The sequence below is a fragment of the Myotis nattereri genome (genome assembly GCF_964212035.1).
Source record: "Myotis nattereri genome assembly, chromosome: 6".
Classification (NCBI taxonomy): domain Eukaryota; kingdom Metazoa; phylum Chordata; class Mammalia; order Chiroptera; family Vespertilionidae; genus Myotis; species Myotis nattereri.
In genome coordinates this window covers 80,388,017-80,404,924 of record NC_138081.1, presented here as the reverse complement: position 1 = coordinate 80,404,924, position 16,908 = coordinate 80,388,017, and the positions used below count along the sequence as shown (strand labels likewise).

The 16,908-nt window shown below is 44.5% G+C and overlaps 1 protein-coding gene across 1 annotated transcript in view; it reads left to right on the top strand.

Moving 5' to 3' along the window:
- The first annotated feature begins 14,106 nt into the window (after positions 1 to 14,106).
- The window catches only part of L3MBTL3 (L3MBTL histone methyl-lysine binding protein 3), an 84,359-nt gene continuing 81,557 nt past the window's right edge, over positions 14,107 to 16,908 (top strand). The window contains exon 1 of the mRNA XM_081094952.1: positions 14,107 to 14,180. The gene's annotated coding sequence lies outside the window, so the exon portion shown is untranslated. The remainder of the gene's footprint in view (positions 14,181 to 16,908) is intronic.

Genomic DNA, 16,908 nt, shown 5'->3' with positions numbered 1-16,908 from the left:
GGCTATACGAAACTGACTCTGGCTAATGTTAGATTATTTTAAAGAAGGAAACATTTTTTGGAACAAAATTTGGTACATCAAAGATTGAAAGAAAAGATAAATGCCCAGGCCTTGGGGATAACAGGCACCAGGAAATCTTTCAGGGATTTGGGACAGGGAACTTTGAAATAATCTACCTACAGCCCCCATACCCTTGTCACGTGGCCCATGAACCAGATACTCCTGGCAGAGTCTAATTGCCTCACTTCCATCACATACCCATTTTTTGATGTCAGGAAGCTTTAGAATTGAGAGGCTCCCAAGACTACATAGAATGAGGCTGGGAGCTCCTTAAAGGGAAAGCATGGCGCTGCTAATGAATGAAGAGAAAGGAATTTGGGGGAAGTCACAAGCAAGAGATCCACCTTGCCACCTCATAGGGTTGTTAAGAAGACCTGAGATAATACCAATGAAGTGTTTAGCACAATTTCTAGCACACAGTAATCACAATGTAAATTTTAACTATAATTATTAAGCACCAAGGGGCCTAGATCTCATCTAGAGAGTAAAGACTCCTCCTGAAAATGAAAAGAAAAATCCCATCCTGATGAGGAAACATTTTTCCTTGCACTCAGGAAGGCGGCTTAAGTGCCTGTTGCTACCTAGATTATTTATAATTAAAGGTTCATCAGAGGATAGAAAGTTATAAATTCCTAAGTGCTGTTGGTGCTGATTATTGCCATGTACTGAAAACCAAACCTGCTATGAGACAGACTCTTCCAGACTCCAGTAGGTCAGGTTACGGAGGATGCCAGCTGTTGGTGGCTATACCTCTTCTCCCAAAACTCTTAATGGGTGGCTCACAGCTCTGGTTGTAAATATTCAGATGTGTCCTAGCCATCCATCCATGTTTAAACCACAGCTTTAACTGTAAAATTTTAGAAAATTAATGCAGATATGAGATGGTAGCCACATTTACTAAAAATCACAAATAGAATCTCAAACAGCTAGAGTACCAGGTGTTGAATGATGGAGTTGTATTTTTGAACTGGGGCTTTCCTTTGATTTTTTTTTTGTTTGTTTGTTTTGTTTTGTTGGCAGTGGTGGTGGAGAATGCTGTTGGTCAGTCAGTACACTCGCTCGGAGGAAGGCCTGTGGATGAGGTGGTCATTTCCGGCCCAGAACATCACTGATGGCTGAATTTAACTTCCATTATATTCTGTTCTACTCCACAAGTATTTATTGAGCTCCCATTATGTGCAATGAACTGTATTAAGTGCTATGATAGATAGAAATAAATGAATAGATAAGACAGGGCTCCTGACCTTAGGGTATTTTATTATCTCTATACAGAGACAAATGTTTACAAGGACCACCACCCTATAGGGCAAGATATGACAAGTGCTAACAGAGGTACAGAGGCAGAAGAAGGCTTTAAATTTCCAGTGTAACCACCTGAGTTTTCCATGTAGCGATAGAACTGAAGCTTCTGTTTTCAGTGGGACAGGCAGCACTTTATTTATCAAGTTGTGTATTCCCAGTGCCTAGCATAGTCCCTGGTATTTAATATATGTGACAAAAAGTGAGTTAGAAAAAAATTTAAATTATGCTAAAATATACATAAAATTGGCCATTTTAATCATTCTTAAGTGTACAGCTCAGTGACATTTAGTGAATTGACATTGTTGCAAAACCATTACCACCATCATCTCCAGAACTTTTTGCATCTTGCAAAACTGAAACTCTTCACCAATTAAACGATAACTCCCCCATTTTTCTCTCCCCCCCAGTTCCTGGCAACCACTATTCTACTTCTGTCTCCGTGAATTCAGTTACATGCATCATATAAGTGGAGTCTTACAGTATTTGTGATTGGCTTATTTCAATCCCCATAATGTCTTCAAGGCCTGTCCATGTCATAGCAGGTACCAGAATCTTCTTCCTTTTATAAGGCTGAGCAATATTTTGTTGTATGAATAGCCCACATTTTGTTTATCCATTCATCAGTAGCTGTTTCCACCTTTCGGCTTTTGTGAATACGCAGCTATACCATGGGTGTACAAATATCCGTTGTAGTGAGTTAGAAATTTCGATAGGTCCAGGGGGTGGAGAGAGGGCATCTCAAGCTTAGGCAATGGCATGAACAAAAGCAAAGATGGAGAACAATGCCCTGGGCTTGCTTAGTTGGTATGGATTACAGTGGCTGAGGATGGGAAGATCAATCTGTTCTAGTCATATACCAAGGACACTATGGACACTAAGTTACATATCAAGGAGATAAACTTTTCCTAAAGTTAGGAGAAACCATTCAGGGATTTGGCAGTAACATTACCAACTCTATACCTGAGAAAAACGATGCTGGCAAGGATAGTTATAAATAGAAGGCAATAATCCCAGCAGGAGGCAGTGTATGGCAATGGGAAGTAAAAGGGGAGGTGGGACGAGAGGAGAAATATTATAGAGGAACAATCAGCAGGACCCTGTCGACCAGCTGGCTGTGTGTGGCGGGAAGAGGAAGTTGTAGTTAAATCAGTGACTGAGGGCACGGATGACATTATACACTGAGATGAAGAGTGCAGAGGAAGGAGCAGGCAGAAACAGTCGTCACTATTGATCAAGCTCTTATGTGTTAAGTACCTTCCAGGCATTTTCCTATTGAATCTTGATAATGGCCCGGAGAAGCAGGGGTTACTGTACATGGGAGGAAATTCAGTTAGATTAAGTTACTAATATCTATTTAAGTGGTAGAAATGGAATTCCAACCCAGGTCCAACAACAAAGTTCAAACTTTTTTTTTTTTTAAATCACCACACTATTTCATTACCTTTAAACACATGGAATAACCCATGTGAATTCATCTCTCAACAACTTGGAAATGTAAGTCTGAAGCTCTGTAGAATGCTCATGAACAAAATAGTCCAGCAGTTCTTTACACAAAGATGAGTTCAAATGATGGTGAGGGAGTCCATGAGTTCACTCAAGTCATCTAAAGACAGAAGAGAAAGAAGGTCAGAACTTAATTCCAGAAACACTTAAATTTATTGGGGGGGGGGGGAGAAAGTGGGACTAGGTCTGAGAGACAATAGGATAACCACAACAGTGGATGGACAAAGAAGTTGCATGAGAAGACAGTTTCAAGGAAGGAGTTAGTCAATACTCAAATGCTTCTAGAATCTTAAATAGGAAGTGGACTGTGGTCACCAGATTTGGCATTTACAAAGTCACTGGAGACTATACAGAGAGGAAAGCATATATAGCAATGTCCGTAGAATGAAAAATGAATAGGATGTAGGGAAATGAAAAAAGTAAATGTAAACTACTTGTTCAGGAAGTTGGGCACCAACAGAAAGGAGAAATTATGGTACAGTATTTGAAAAGGTGTAGAATTGACCCTTTTTTTTAGGACTGGGAAGATATGAGCATGTTTTGGGAGAACAATGAAAATTCACGGAAGAATAGTGAAAGTATGTGATTGAGAGCACATTTAAAGGGACAGCTTGTCAAAGAAGTAGGGATATTTGCCCCTGTAGATAGGAGAGGAAAAGAGAGAGATTTGGCAGAGTAAGGAGAGGGTTGAAGGAGCTTGTATTGGGAGAGAGGAAACCTAAGTGGGTCTGACCTTGAGATTAGTAAAGCTGGTTGGGCTGTGGAAGAGAAGGAGTCAACTAGAGGGAAATGAATAGGTTATTCAGTTTACTGTGGCCTCCTCTGAGTTAGGGTTGTTTTAATCTGTAGTAAAGCCAATCATTTGGATGAGTCTAAAACATTTTCAGGCTTCCCTGAAATTCCAGATACTTGATTGAATTTGGGTATTTCCCAAATCTCTTTTTTCCTTTTATAGCTAGATTGCTCTTGACTGATTTCATCAATGGTATATTGATTTTAACCTGTTTCATTCTTTGCTACCTATGAATTTTAAGGGGATACATGCAGAAACTCTCAACATATAGTACAAAGGAAGAACTACTTTCTCAAAGCTTTCGTAGGAAAAGATTGGGAAACTGCTGAGATATAGGAAATGTTTCAATACTGAATGTTAAAATTTTACTCTCGAAAGACCAAATCCATTGAGAAACCTCAGTTCGAAAACCTTTCTATTGATTATAGTTTCTGAAATAGAACCAAGTGAAAGGCATAGCTAGTATAATTTAAAAGTAACAGATCATCTTCTCAAACACTGACATTACTTTCAACATTCTACATGTACAAAGTAACATTCCAGATTTCTTTTATGTATAGTTACACTTACTGTATTTATGTGCCAAAATCTATTCCAGATATAGCTATTGATGATCGGAACCATGCCTCAGTTACCTCCCTGATGAAAGTTAATGTAGGAATGTTATAACAAACATTTAGTTAACAACTGAGAAGGGCTTTGAAGATGTAAAAGTGTAATATATATGCTAAAAAAAGATAATATATTCTGGCCCAGCCAGTGTGGCACAGTGGTTGAGCATCAGACCATGCACTGAGAGGTGGCCGATTTGATTCCCAGACAGGGCACATGCCCAGGTTACAGGCTTGATCCCCAGCAGGAGGTGTGCAGGGGCAGCAGATTATCAATGTTTCTCTCTCTCCCTCTCTCTCTCTCTCTCTCTCTCTCTCTCTCTAAAAAGAAAAAATCAATAAAAACATATATTTTTAAAAAGGATAATATAGCCCTAACCCGTTTGGCTCAGTGGATAGAGCATCGGCCTGCAGACTCAAGGGTCCCGGGTTCGATTCTGGTCAAGGGCATGTACCTTGGTTGCGGGCACATCCCCAGTGGGGAGTGTGCAGGAGACAGCTGATCAATGTTTCTCCCTCATCGATGTTTCTAACTCTCTATCCCTCTCCTTTCCTCTCTATAAAAAATCAATAAAAAAAATACTTTAAAAAAAGATAATATATTCTGGACAGCAGGCTTCTTTAAAATAGGGTCTATGAATTCCATTAGCACTCTCTGTTTACATGTTTTTAGGAGGATGTGGCCCATGAGTATGCCTGTGACACAACACCTGTGACCTAGTAACCAGCTGGGAAGAAGAGCAGATGTAATAATTCACATACTAATATTCCCTTAAGTCATTCAGAAATATTTATTGCACACTTAACCACATGCGGGTACAATTCTTGGTGCTAGGAATCGTGCAGGGAACAAAACAGGCAAAAATCCCAGCTCATATGGTAACATTTATTGGTTAATAGCCATGTGCCCAGGATTAGTATTGCATTAATCCATTAAATCCTCATAACAACCCCATAAACTAGGTACTGTTAATATCCCCACTTTACAGATGTACAAACTGAGGTAAGAGAGATTCCGCAATTTGGCCAAGATCACACATTTGCAATTAGTGGCGTTGGGATTAGATTCTTAGTGTCTGGTCTGCATGCTCCATTAATAAGAATAAAGAGAATGGGCAATGGATGACTAAATTGGCTCTGACTTAGTTCCCTTTGATTTTGTAAGGCTACAAAGAACAAGTCATACACAGTGCTGCTGCTTGGTGTCTTTTATCCACTTAATTAAAAAAAAAAAAAAGACTAATTTCCATAGGGATGGAGAGTCACTATGGGGATACTGGTGAAGTCAGAAGTTCTAGTTGTGCAGGTAATCTTCATGGTGACCACGAATGGCCAGGCCTTTCCAAGACTAGAATAAGAAGTCATGCAGAGCCCAGCGCAGCTCTGGCACTTTTACCTTTATCTTTATCTGGCTGGCTAACTTCTTCTCTGTTCTACCTTGTGATGTCTGCTTATGCAGTTTCTAACGAACGCTACCTTTTCCTCTCTGTGCGTCATTTAGTTTTTGTAATGCCTAGCAACTAACTTTATCCCCACTATTGCCCGTTCATATGGCCAAGCATGAGAGTATTACTGGTCCATTTCATCATTTTTATTTATATGGGGAAGCATTCCCTGCTGATTCATAGGTCACCCTTTGCTATTTGATTCAGTCCTTGTATTAAATGCCCAATCCTGGACCAATCACCTGTGGCCAGGTTAAATGGAAAGAACATTCTAGAACCAGGCTCTAAGGATGCCATTTATTTAGTTACAACGCCTCTGGATTTGGACTTTAAATGAATAAGTCTTGCCTGGCTGGCATGGTTCAGTGGTTGATCATTGACCTATGAACCAGGATGTTGCTGGTTTGATTCCCAGTCAGGACACATGCCTAGGTTGTGGGCTTGATCCCCAGAGTGGGGCTTGCAGGAGGCGGCCAATCAATGATTTTTCCCTCATTATTGATGTTTCTATCTATCTCTCTCTTTCTCTCTGAAATCAATAAAAATATATTTTTTAAATAATAAATAAGTCTCTTATGGAAAATTATAAATTGTCTTTTTCATTTAATTTAGGAGTTGGTTTATGGTCTCATATTATTCCACTCTTTTGAATATGTCTGTCATATTTCTAACTTTACCTTTGCACCTAAACAAAATGATAACAAATATTCACATCTACCCAGTGCACAAATTTGTGCACATTGAAAGGAAATTGATTAGAAGAAATATTTTAGAGGCCAGGGAGGGACTGCGGGAGGTTGGCTCCAGGGCATGTCCAGCCCGTCTTGCCTAGTCCCAATCAGCCTGACCCCAGCAGCAAGTTAACCTACCTGGTGGAGAATCTGCCCCCTGGTGGTCAGTGCACATCATAGCGACTGGCTGACTGATTGGTCCGACACTGAGCATATTAGGCTTTTATATATATAGAATTTCCTGAAGATGTTGACAGCATGGTACACAGCATAATCCTTTCCTTATCTGATGAATAATGCACCCCTTTCCTTCCACCCTCCGCATTTTAATTACATTCACTATCACAAGCTCTGTGCTAAGATTCTATGCAGATGTGTCACCGAAATATAACCAAGATTCAAATGCGGGTACCTATATGAACATTTCTGTGGTACCTAGAATACTAACAAAGAAAATCCAACTCAGCTCTTATCATAGTAATTATATGAATCTTAGCTAAACCAGTGTCAGTGTCATTTTTATACTTGGAAAACCATGGAGTGCACAATTACGTAGGCTGAAAAAATCAAGGAATTGACTCATACTTAAAAGTAAGGTATACTTTAAAAGGGCGATTTCAAGTATTGTTCATTTAGAAAATTCTACGGAAAGATTCAAGTTTACCTGAAGACATGTGACCACTAGCACACATTACGGCACGGGGGACTGGGGTGAGGAAAGCAGCTTGCGGCTATGGAGCAGATCAGAGCTAACTAGCCATTAGGGAATGGAGCCCATGACCTACATCTCATTAGTACCAGGTTTAAGCCAACTGAATGAGCTATAAACGGGTAACATTTTGATACCTAGCAGATGGATGGATTTTCACTCCTTATTTAAAATTCCTTCCTTGATTCCATATTATTTGTACTAAACTGTGATAGCGTCCGTCCGTTGTGTGGGAAGGGTGGGAAGAGACATGGCTTTCAAAGAGATCTCAGACATCAATTACCCTGTTTTCTTAGCCTAATTCATGAGAGAATCGAAGCCCTGCAATGTGAGGTGACCTTCTTAATGTTCCCAGTGGGTGGTGGCAGAACTGGATTAGAAAGCAAATTTCTTGGACTTCACTCCTGGGCGCTTTCAGTTTGTGAGGGGCTGGCTCCTGGAAGAGGTCATCCTTGAATTAATGCAGAACCAGCTTAGTGTTAGGAAAAGGGAGTTTGGGTTTCTAAATGGAAGTTCACACAGAGCGGAGGTTTCAGGATGGAGCACCCCGTGAGAGAGGTTTCGAATAATCTTTACCTGGGAGGTGATGAGACACCGCAAAAGGTCTCTGAAGACTGAGAGCAGCGATTTGTTTCAAACATCTCCATGTAAATTGATTCTGGCTTCAGAATATTTAGGGATGGAGTAACCTGATGTCATTTTGAGGGGAATAGTTTGGGTGTAAATAAGAACACACAAAAGAAAGTGAGTTAGAACCTTCCCTGGGATATCCAGGAAGTTACAGAGCTGGCCTGAAGGGTGGATTTGGTATGTAGGGAAGATAGGGTGGAGCAGGGTGGGATGAGAAGAGGGGAGAATGGTGAGATTAACTGATACCAGAAAGAAGGGCTGTATTATGACTTATTGACCAGTGACTGAACGGTAGGAGGGTGAAGGAACAGCAAAGAAGTTTTCTGCTAGTGTGCTACCATCTAGGGAACCGATGGAGAAAGGTCCTGTGACTAGTGATAGCTCGTATGAAGAATACCAGTGTTGTCTGAATTCTAATGCTGCCTTCTGCCTCTGTCTCAGGTGGTGGCACCAAAGAATTCTTTGTAGAAAAAATTGTTAGCAGCTTTAAAGTCATTATTCTTACACATGAATACCTTCAAAATATTTGCTATGCTGAACCATATCTTGGGAACAACTGAGATGAAATCTTTGAGGTTTTTCTGATGATCTCTGGAGGAGAAAGACAATGTATTACAGAGAGCCTCAATTCGTCCTCATTTTTGTCAGGGAACTTTAATAAGTACACAGGCCCAAGGCAAGCCTTGTTCTCCAAATCCTTGGACTTTTCCTCAGACTTTCGTTATGGGATCAACTTCCCAGAGGAGAGGTGGATCCATATACCCTGGACATTTGTCCTTCAAATCAGCTTAGCTATGACTTTTTCTAGAAAGTGTGCCTTGTTGCCATAGGTGCCCCTCAATTGTACTTGCTCTGCATTACCCCTGGGACAACATTTACACTACTGGAGGCAAGGCCCAGCTTACTAGACAGTCTCTCTTCCCAGACGAAATTCCTTCTGGCCTAGTTTTCATCTTCTGTCGTTCCCCAGCATCTTGCAGAGTGCTTAGGACAAGGTGTGCCGCTAATGTAAGTCTCCAGACTGTTGAAGCAACATCTCTGAAAATATACGTGAAATAGACGTATCCAAAGATTATCTTCAGAGAATGGATCTGAAATGGATTTTTAGGAAGAGGAATTTCTTTTGGGGCAAGGCCTTAGCTTGCACAGGCTTTCTTTCCTTCTCCTGTAGTCTGCCTTTGGCCATTTCAGTGCTTATTATTATTCAAGGGCCAGGGAGAAAAGAAGAGAAGCTGAAATTTAGATTAATCATGCTGTTTGAGAGCAGCTCTGAAGAAGGTTGGATGTGGTGGGTGAAATCAATAGTTACCTGGCGGTATGAGATTATCTATGGCTGTCCCTCACCCAGCCTTCCCCACTTGACACCCCTCAACCAATGGTTTCCCAACATAGGAACATATTTTATAAACTTATTTCAGCTTCACAGCATTTGTTCCTTTGTTCTTTGGTACATGTCAAGCTCTATGTCTTGAGTTTTGATTTAGAGAATTCAGTCACTACATCAACAGAAGAAGGAGTCGGGTGGTCCGCTTCTCTAGGTAATTTCATGGTCCTAAGGAAAGAATTTAACAGTTTATTTTCTGAAACTGGTTCAAGGAACACTCCTTAAGTGAAAAAATTCAATCAAGAATAGTAATATCACTTGCATTTTGGAGAAGGATTTTTAATACAGAATTTCCATCTGTGATACATTTAAGTCCTAGGCCTCAGGCAGCAATTTCAGAAAAGGGCTCCTTTACCCTTTATTAGATACAAAATAAATAGTCCACTTGGAAGGGGGTGGGGCCTTTGCCTTACTTTTACTCCTGCGAAATGTAGGAGTGGGTCCCGCCATTGCTGAAATCACAGGGGCTACTTAGTTTCTTGCTCAGCAGTCTCGGTTACGGACATTAAAGTGGCTATCACAACTTCAATTACTTGAATTATTTTTGTAACTACTTATACTTCGTGAAAAAGGAGAACGATGAGCTGCCCAAAAGGAAGCCTGCAGTCAATAAGGGGAGAGCGGTCAATACCGAAACACAATACTCTGGCTTGATCTAGTTTTGACGCCTTAACAAAGACAGGTTTTGCTTTTTAGGACCGCTCAGCCATCTTGACTGAATACATTAAGAGGTAGTCCTCGACCTGCTTATTGCCAAGGTACTTCAACACCGATTTCTAAGTTGATGTACGAAACCCAACATATTTTACAGCAGAGGCCTCAAGCTGTCAATAGAGATCAACACTTAAGAAACGGAAAGAACACGCATTTTACACGCGCACTTCAGTATGCATTCTTCCAGTCCCGAAGGGGGGGGGGGGTAGGTTCTACTGCGTAAAAGCTTAAAACTTTATTTCCTATTTTTCGTGACCTGTAGCATGCATTTAGCCTTTGGGGGAGTGTTTGGATAGGACTAAGGCCCACTCTTTAATGGCTGAGTGCATACATCTAACAGTACGTGGTGGATTCGCTGCTCTGAGAATTGCCTTTTTCAAAAAGTAAAGTGCAAAATAGACAAAGAAATCTATCACCTTAGCCGTCTTTCATATTTGTTTTGACTGCTCTGGAGCCAGCTCGGAGCCGGGGCCGGGGCTATGGAAAAGATGCACCTGAAACAGTATCTGCGGGCGGCTGCCTTCGCCGAGCGGCTTGATTGCTGCTTTCCAGCGGCGAAGGCGCAGCAGCAGCCACAGCGAAGCCAGCGCGAGCCTCCCCGGCAGCGCGGCGGCGGCGGCACCGGCACCAGCGCAGTTTCCCCTCTCCCCAGCCTGACTCCACGCGCACATGCGCACTGCGCCCGCAGCCCTGGACCATTTGTCAGGACTACTCGTGAGACGGAGAAAAAAAAAGAGAAATTTTGGGGGTAAGAAGCGGCGGATCGGATCTAATCTCTTATTAATCTGAAGATTTGCCTGTGCGAAAGACATGCATTTATTTTTCTGGGTGAGGATGAAAGTTCAGAGACCTACAGAGAGAAGGAAGCGCACCCTCGTCTTGTGAAACAGACCAGGGGAGGGGAAAGGACAGAAGGGGTTTCTCCCCCACTTCTCTGCGCCTCTGGGAAAGAGGCGAAAACTTAATCCTGGGGGAAAAAGTGGGCGAGTGACGCGGGAACGGCTGGCAGGGGAGTCTCTGGGCATCTCACTCCGAAGTAGTGAGTGCGAGTGTGAAAGAGGAACAAAAGAGAGAGAAAAGAGAAAGGAAAAAATGGGGGGAGGAGAGACTTGTATTTTTTTCTTTGCGCGCACACGGGGAAGGGTGTGTGGGGCCGTGCGGAAGGGAGCCGGGGCGAGGCGGCCGCGTCGGGCTCTCGCCGGCGCGCAGGCGGCGGGATGCGTGTGGGCCCCCTCCCCTGCGCCCCCCGAGCTTGTCACTTGGGTCGCTTTCATGACACCCGGCGCGGGGTGGGGGAGCGCGGCGGCGCCGGGGCTCCGCCGGGGTGCGTGCCCGAGTGGGCGCCGCGGAGCCGCAGCCCGGGCAGCGAGCGCGGCCGCCGAGGGAGGCGGGGGGCGCCGGCGGGGGGCGCGGGGGCGGCCGGGGCCGCGGATCGGTGCGGCGGGAGGCGCGATCCCCGCGCGCCGCCCCTGCGGCCCCCTCCGCCCGTGTGGCCTTTGTGCCGGGCGCGCACCGGCGGGCGAGCGAGCGAGCGAGCGCGAGAAGTACAAGTACGGGAGACCGAGGCAGTGGGAAAAGAGGCCGCGCCACTTTCTGCCGCCCGGGCTGCGGGGAACGGACTGGTTGAATGTGCCGGCGCGCCCGCCCGGCGGTGCCGTGTGTGTGCGCGGCGCGGAGGCCTCCCCGACTCCCACCGCGCACACGCACACTCACACGCACGCACACACTCGCGGACCCGCGGCGGGGCTCGGCGGCCGAGAGTTTGCCTTTTCTCCTCGCCGCCTCCCCCTTCCCGACCGACTGTGTGAGAATTTCATATAGATCAGCTCCAATTTCCGCCATTTTGGGAAAGTTGCACAAAAATAAACCCTCCGGTTTATTTCTGCCCGAGGCAGGAAAGTGCTTCGGGAAGCGAGGCGGCGCGGGCCCGGCGCGGCCGTCCGCGCGGGGGAGGGTGCGGGCCGCGGGCCGGGCCGGGAGCCCGCGCCGTCGCGGCGATCGCCCCGCGCCGCTGCAGCGCCGGGCCGGGTGCGGGCGCGGGCGTGTGTCGGGCGGCGGCGGCGGCGGCGGCGGCGGCGGTAGCGGCGGCGGCGGCGGCAGCGGGCGGTATGGGGGCCGGCGCTGGGCTGCTTTTCCTGCAACTTGTTTACGTCGTCCTTATCCTGGGGAGGCAAAGCGGGGTCCGAGGCGGGGCCGCCGACCGCCCTGCGCCGCGTGCGTGTGCCTTTCCGGAATAATGGGTTTTGCACACTCGCGTCCTGGGCCCGGCGGGCCGTCCTCGCGCCGCGGCGGCCGGGCGGGGGGAAGTAGAGGCCGGCGGGGGTGGGGATCGGGAAGCGCAGGAGCCGGGGCATCCGCCGCGCGCCCGGCGAGCGGGCGAGGGGGGCGAGGGAGGCAAACTTGCGAGTCCGAGAGGCGGGGTGGCAGGGGACGGGGGCACGGGCGGGGGCAGGGCGCAACTTTGGTGCTGGTGGCAAAAACTTTAATTACCTTAAGGGAAAAGGGGCCTGATCATCTGCCCCCACCTCCACCCTTTCTGGTCGCAGCACGCCCTTTGCGCGACCGTGAGAGAAAGTTTAAAAGCGGGCGGTTTCCTCCCCGCCTCGCCCGCGCAGGGTGGGGGGGACCCGTTCGTGCGTCTGCGCTCGGAGGAAGGTGGGGGTGACGAGCCGCCCTCCGGGGTCGCGCAGACCCCGGCTCCCACCCCACCCTTCCACGGGGGGACGGAGGTAAGCGTCGCTTCGGTTCCCCTCCCTCCCCACCGCTTCCTTTTCCTCCCCCTCCCCGCCGATTTTTTGAGGGGACCCAAAAAACGGAGTCTCTTTCCTTATGCAACTTCCTCGGGCGCTGTGAGCTCGGCCCTTCCCCCTCCCTGCATCCCTCGGCCGGCTCCTTAACCACCTCGCGCCTACTGCCAGAAAAATGCATTAGAGATCAAAGTGCACAGAAACAAAAATAGATTTTTTAATTGTTCTGAGTTTAAGTTAAGGGAAACATGAGAAATAAGAATGGGGGGGGGGGGGCGCCGGGGCGAGTGCGTCGAATTTGAATTTCGGTTTTTAGAGCGTTGTTTGTAATACGTTATTGGTTTGGGGAGCCCGAGAGTCTCCGTACTGGCTAGCTCGATCGCGTGGATTTTTGCGCAAGTTTTTAGAAAAACACTGACTCGCATAGAGAGCATTTCTCCGGAAAGTTTCAAGTGCAGCAAAATAGCGAACGAGCAAAACTGGCCAAGGGGAGACCTCTAGTGGTTAAGCGCATCTTTAAGTTCCGAAGGCCGAGAGCAAAGTTTGGCCTTTACTTGTAGCTACGTAGTCCCTTCAGACGTGGAAGTAATTAGAGGACCTGAGCGAGCAGCCAGATGTTGAGTGAAAGGATGCTGATCAGAAATAGAGAGTTCAGTAAATCCGAGAGCAAATGAGTTCCACCCTGTAACTTCATCCCTCGTTATTTGTATGGGAAATACACTGCTTTTATTCTGGGGTTTGAGCTTCATTACTCCCTGGATTAGAAATAATTTGTTCTCATATCTATCGTTGTCTACACATTTGACCAACTTTTAATCAGGAGGCACAGCGGATAGTTTCATCTTGAATGTTAATAAAAATACCAATCTGTGTTTAAAAGTTTGAAACAATGAATAAAGACCCTTGGTTTAAATTTGCCTTTTATACGCGCTGATCATTTTTAGTCTCTAATAAATATAATTGAAGGCTGGTATTCAGTATCCTAACCATACAATTTTATGTAGTCGTAAAATAAGTAGTACCAAGAGTATAATTTTGTTTCACTGGATAAGACATTTCTGGATGCTTTGCATAATGTTATTTAAACACTTAAATATATGGACAAATCTACTTACACAATATCTATTCTTTTGCCAATGTAGTATGTTCAGTAAAGCAACTTTAATTTTAAAGATAAAAGCAATGAGAGAAATAAAGTTGAGTCAAATAATCCCTTTAACCTTCACCCTTTTGTCATACAATGGGAGGGACCTTAATGGGGGGATTTGGGATAAGGGAATGATCTGAATGATAAAATCCATCTCACCTCATCCAGGACTAGTTTATGCTAGCATACTGAGTGGTATTGTGTGAAATTATGCAGTAAGTTAGCGATTCAAACTTTAAACTTTTAAATTGTGGATGGTGGATTTCAAGGCTTCTTCTTTATGACAGTGCTTTGATTTTTTTACTTTTCTTCTCTTTGAACCAATGCTAGACTCTCCAGAGAAGTCTTGCGGGTGGACAGCAATCGTAAAGACCACCAGATAATTATTTCTTCGCCGCCACAAGGTAAGATTTGCTTGTTGAAACTAATTGCTTAATATATTTACAAATGTTAAAGACTGCATTTGGAAATCAGGAAGAAGGAGCATGTGGGGACAAGGTTGGCAGAAAAACCATCATTTTATGGGGGCTGCTTTGAATGCATGAAAGTCTCGGCACTGTGATTGAAGCTGGAATAAAACATTAAGAAAAGCTATGAGATTGTCTTGAATAATCTTTGGACTGGCTTTCTTACCAGGTTCTTTTTCATTGAACTTATTGGGGTGACATCTATATATATAAAAGGCTAATATGCAAAGTGTCCCCTTGGGAGTTCGACCCACCAGGAGTTCGATCACACGCTATGACATGTGCTGACCACCAGGGAGTGGCGTGGAACAAAGGAAGGCCTTAGCCGGCAGCCAGCAGCTGCTAGGGACTCTACCTGTGCATGAATTTCATGCACTGGGCCTCTAGTTGGTTAATAAAATTATAGAGATATCAGGTGTACAATTCTATAATACATCATCTGTATATTATAGTGTATATTCATCATCCCAAGGCAAGTCTCCTTCCATCACCATTTATGTCCCCTATGTCCCCTTCTACCTCCGCCATGCCCCTTTCTTTCCAGTAATCACTATACTGTTGTCTGTGTTTATGAGTTTGTGTTTGTGTGTGCGTGTTTTTTGTGGGGTGTTCTGCAGCTTAATCCTTTCACCTTTTCCACCCAGCCCAGCAACCCCCCTTCTCCTTGACAGCTGTCACTCTGTTCTTTATCTACGAGTTCTTACCAGATTCCTTTTTTTTTTTTTGTAATACTCATGTAAGGATATGTAGATATGGTTATTGATTTTAGAGAGAGGAAGAGAGAGAGAGAAACATCAATTGATTGCCTTCTGCACACACCCTGACCGGGGATCAAACTCATAACCTAGGTATGTGCCCTGACTGGAAATTGAACTCACAACCTTTTGGTATATGGGATGATACTCCAACCAATTGGCCAGGGCTCTTAACAGATTCTTTTTTTTTTTTTTAATATATTTTTATTGATTTCAGAGAGGGAGAGGGAGAGAGAAAAACATTGATTGGAGAGAAACATTGACCAGCTGCCTCCTGCACTCCCCACAATCCCAGCATGTGCCCTGACCTGGAATTGAACTGTGACCTGGTTCATATGTCCACGCTCAACTACTGAGCCACACCGGCTGGGCCCTTCTCTTAAGTATTAAAAGAGTTTATGATGTTGTTTGACAAAAACAAAATAAAAAATTAGCTTCGCCTTTTATGAGCAGGACTGCTAATCCTCATGGGCCACCTTATAGCTGGGATGGATGTGGTCTATATCAGCGGTCCCCAACCTTTCGGACCTTACGGACCACCAGTGATCCACCAGTGATCCATGGACCACTGGTTGGCAACCGCTGGTCTATATGCCAAAACTGAATAATTACCATCATAAAAATTATTGTTAACAGGATTTTATTGTCATTTTCTGCTTGCGAATCATCTTGAATAGTGTTATAGCAAAACAAATAGATGTGGTCCATGTTGCATCATACAGCAGAGACGATGTGTCAAGATCAACTATAAGAACACCATGCAGACAGAAGTAGAGTTGAGGCAGAGTAAATGGGTCTCCTTGGACGGGGAGTATTGTGTTTAGATGTGCTGAGGGGAAGGCTGATTATTTCCCTCCATTTGGGAACTCATTGGGGCTGCAGATAGAGTGTTAGAACGGGAATCAGAAGACAGTGTAATCACTAAATACCTGTGTAAGTCCCTTTACTTCTTTCAGCCTACCTTCCCCCATCTGGAAACTCGGAGCAAAAGAGTTTGCCTTCCTCTGTTGAAAGGATCAAATGAAACAAAGTTTGGAGAACTGTGAAGAATTGATTCAGATGTTTGGCAGTCATTTTACCTTAGCCATGCTTTGTGAAGGGCAGAAGGTAGTTGGTTAGGGCAGAACAGAGTGATTTAATTCCTGGCTAAAATTATTAGATTGGTTTCTGGTGTGTATATTATATGGCCTTGTCACGGTACTTGCAGAGGATATTTCTTTTCTTCAGGAAAAGAGTAGTTTGTCTTTTACAGTATTGGCGCTGTGAGAGAAGGGACCATGCTTTAACATGGTGCTGAACACCAAGTGAAATTTATTTATCCCAAACTAGTCATTTAATAGGAAGGAGTACATGAAATGAATACTTCAAATTGAAAATGATGCCTAATTGTGGGAATGGTAGGGTGATGAAAGTAGAAGGGTTGGTGTGAGGGGAATTCGTATCCTGTAATTAATATTTTTAGTTGCTTGAGTCTGTTGGGAAATGAGGATGAGAAAATAGGTAACCAGGATAGTAGGTATATAGACTATAGGGGCCAGGAAATGGGTCCTATAAATGTGGATTTAGGGAGCCCATGTAGGCTCCCCCATTCCCTATGTTTTCTAAACCCCGTTGCTACTTTTTTCTAGTTATTACCAACTATCTTCTAGACAGAAAAAAATGTCACAGGTACTATCATTATTTTCCACTTGATGATACTGAACTGGACAAACCCTGACAAGTTTTAGTTCATCCCTCTTTTCTTACAGATTATCTAATCAATGTTCCAGGAATCCAAAAAAACCAATAGTGCAGAAAAGAAGAAAGACATGTCCTATTTAATTAGTCCTTGAGCAATAGATGGCTGTTTCTTCAATAATCTCGACTGGTTTGTTTGGTAGGTTATTTCTAAGAAACATATATTTCAGCCA